Below are 3,488 nucleotides of genomic sequence, written 5' to 3' on the forward strand. Positions count from 1 at the left end.
AGAGGCTGCCCGAGGCTTCCCGTACTTGTCGGGGATCCCCAGCTGGTCTTGCTGTACTCAAAACGGGGTTCTCGCAACACAGGGTCTGGATTTGGGGAGGGGAAGCGGGCCTGGGGACTGAGGTGTGTGCAGTTCGGGCCCCGGTGCTCACGGGAAGTGCGAGGGACTAGGGGGGGGCTGTGGTTAGGGAGGAGGCTGGGGAGTGAGCTTGATTTCACTCCAGTGGTTGGCACTTCTCAAAGAAGTGGGGGTGCCCCGTTCAGAGGGCTATGCACGAGACCAGAAATCCTCTCCGTGTGACTCGCGAGGTCCTGCCCGCGTCCCTCCTTTAAATTCCAGGCTTTTAGGGGGTGTTGGGCTAACCGAATGACAGGTGCACACAGAACTGAGGGCTGGGGCTAGGCGTAGGGGCCTAGATCTTGCTGCTAAGAGAGGGGTGGGTTGGATCTGGGAACCCTTATGAGGAGCTGGGCTTGCCGGGAGGCAGTGGACTTCTTGTGCTGCGAAACCACTCACCCTTGAACCAAAGATCCTATCTCCACTAGTGCTTTCCCGGGTTCCCTGAACCAAAGTAGGCGTTATTTTCTGGCTAGAACCAGAGAAGCCCAAGCTTGGCATCTTGGGTCCAGACTAAGGCCCAGTGGAAGTGTGCTGAAGCCTCGACCTAGCCCAGCATAATTCTCTCTCAGAGAAACGGACAGGGGGTGGTCTGCAAAGAACAGAATTAACAAGAGCTGCTGTGCACAGCGAACACTCACCAATTCCATCCTCAGCACGCAGCCCGGCAGAAGGGCTCCCAGGCCACAGCAACTGTTTTTGTCACACAGGCCTGTTGGGTCCTCTGGAAATCAGGAGGAGACTTGAGGTGGGAGTAGGCAGCAGCTCTGGGGTTACAGGTGTTCCCTCTCTCCCCTGGATCAGAGTGGGCCAGGTGTGCCTTAGAAGGTGGGGATCCTACATCCAGCTGTGAGTGTTTGGAGAGGTTCCCAGCCCTGGTGAGTTGAGAGTCTTGCACCAGGCCCTCACACTCTTGCGGAAGTTTATGAGCTTTCCAGGATCCAGGGTAGGAAGAGACTTCAGGGCTGAGGAGGTCTGATCTGAATTCTCCAGGTCTTTAGAAAAAGTTCACACTGAAGGTAAATCAAGCCCCTTAAAGAAAGGACCTGTGCCTGAGAATCTGATCAGGAGGACCCAGTCCCCAGACCCAAACTTGGGAAATGTTGGAGTTCATCAAATTGAGCTCTAAGGCAGGTTCAGGTCTTAGCTCAGGTGACCACACTCTCACCTCTGCTCTTTGGGTGGCTACTATTGTACCTTTGTCTTCCTTACCTGTGTAAACACTCAGGTGGTGGTCACTGACTAAAGATCAGGGGGCCTGCCCACCTGCAGTGGGGCTGGTTAAGTGGCTGAAGTTTATCTGTTCAGGGTGCATCGCTGTATCATTTTCCAGAACCCCCGGGTCCCTCTCTAGACTCTAGGTCTCCCTCCCACCTGTTTAATTATTCTTAACCTCAGTGATTTCATCTATAAAATGGGAATAATAAGCCCTGTCCTATCTCAAAATGGACAATTAAGAGCAAGCAAAAAGACACATGTGAATGTGCTTGATAAGTAATTTAACTCTCAGGCTGCAGGTAAAAAAGGAACAGCTTTGCCCCTTTTTTGGTCCTAAAGCCCTCCGCTCTGCTTAGCACCCCTCTCGGTAGAAGCCCCTTGCCTGAGCTTCACAGAATTGGGTTGGGATGCGGTGACCGGGTGTTGAAATGTTTGGAACAACCATTGACAATCTTTTGCCAAAAACCATCCTCTCTAAGAAAGGAAGTTTGGGGTTTGGGTTGCACATCAAGTCAAGAAAAGGTGAACACCTTTGTGTGACGATCCCATGGAACTTGATATGGTGGCTGTCATGGATCAAAGGATGCTCGCCCAAGATAATGTGTCAACTTGGCTGGGCCAGGATTCTCATGAGCAGTTCTGCAATTATAATAAAATCAATTGTAAGGGGCTTAGCATACAGTGACCAGATTTAAAGCAGGACACCATTGACGGGGGTGGGGTGGGGGGATTCTTGATTAAACATTTGGTCTATGTGGACCAAATAGACCGTTCCCTAGCTTGTGCATTCTTTGCAAAAATCGAGACTTTTTAAAAACGCCAAAAATCGGACTGTCCCGCCAAAAGCGGGACATCTGGTCACCTTAGCTTAGCAGGGGATGTGATACCTTTAATCAGCGCATAGCCCTGGTCACCTGTATGGGGAGTTTTCTAAGGGTGTGGCCTACATCATCTTTTATCTTACAAGAGAAAAGGAGAGAGGAGCAAACAGAGAGTAGGGACCTACCACCATCAAGAAAGAGCTTGGAGTTTGTATCATCCCACTGATAGCCTTGTGTCTACAAGAATGTCACAGGCCCTGACACTTCCTCACTGCAGCGCCCTCCACCATGAAGCAGTTGGTACAGTCAGGTTTCAGCACAGTCCTGCCCCATTTAACTACCCTGGTTAGGAACCTTCATGACTGTCATCTCTGGGGGGTAGCTTCCACTCTGGTCAGCAAACATTTTTATTTGAGAAAGTTGGTCCTGCCCATGGTCTAACTTCTGTGCAGAAATTTATAGATCCATCATTGGTATTTTGGGGTTCGGGGGAGGCCAGAGAGATGAGTAGGGGTCAAGTTTAGAGGAGCTGGGGCAGGACTTGTGATGAGGATGTCTGGGAAGGGGCATACTTGGAGAGATACAAGGAGGGTGAAGGAAGTTGTCTACTGATACCTGCAACAAAGTATGTCCTTGCGCTGGTAATTGATTTATTACCTCAGCTCCAAATTTATCCTTTTTGCTAGATGTGATAGTTAGGTTTATTGTGCCAACTAGGCCAAAGGGAACATGTGAGCAGAGTTTGATCAGGCCTCAGCTTGATTGGAGGGGGACTGAGATAAATTAAGACAGCCAGCCTCCCAAATCTTTCTTGTTCCCTGGTGATTGGACCAGCGTGCTGTTGTTTTTAGCTAGTTCTCTGCCTCAACCTGTGTGCTACACTACCTGTGGGCCAAGCCAACCCATGGATCTTTTGCTAGAGCTTGAGGCTCTGTTGAAATCTGCTTCGCCACACTGCTGGGTGCTTACATCACTTGAGCTTGAGGCTGGTGGATCCTATCGCTGTGCATCCTTGAGCTCCAGATCCCATCAGGGCTGGATTTGCTAAGCTCCTGTGCTACTTGCTGACTGTTGCTGACCCACCTGCAGTCTGCTGCCTTCGGACAGACTGTGCCTGTCTTGCCTGAGGGAACACGCAGCTGTCTGCTTCCTTGACCTTGGACCTGGCAGCCCATGTGACTTGATGGACTTCCAGTATACTAACTGTTTCATGAAAATGAGCTGAACTGAGCCCTCTGTACTGCCGTGTGGATTGATTAGCTGTTATTTTCCTTCTCTCTGCATATACAGTGAACCCTCGTTTATCACGGTTAATCGGTTCTAGACCCTACC

This window comes from Echinops telfairi, unplaced genomic scaffold, assembly GCF_000313985.2.
Source record: "Echinops telfairi isolate 266 unplaced genomic scaffold, ASM31398v2 ScPeMD7_5;HRSCAF=22, whole genome shotgun sequence".
In the NCBI taxonomy this organism is placed as follows: Eukaryota; Metazoa; Chordata; class Mammalia; order Afrosoricida; family Tenrecidae; genus Echinops; species Echinops telfairi.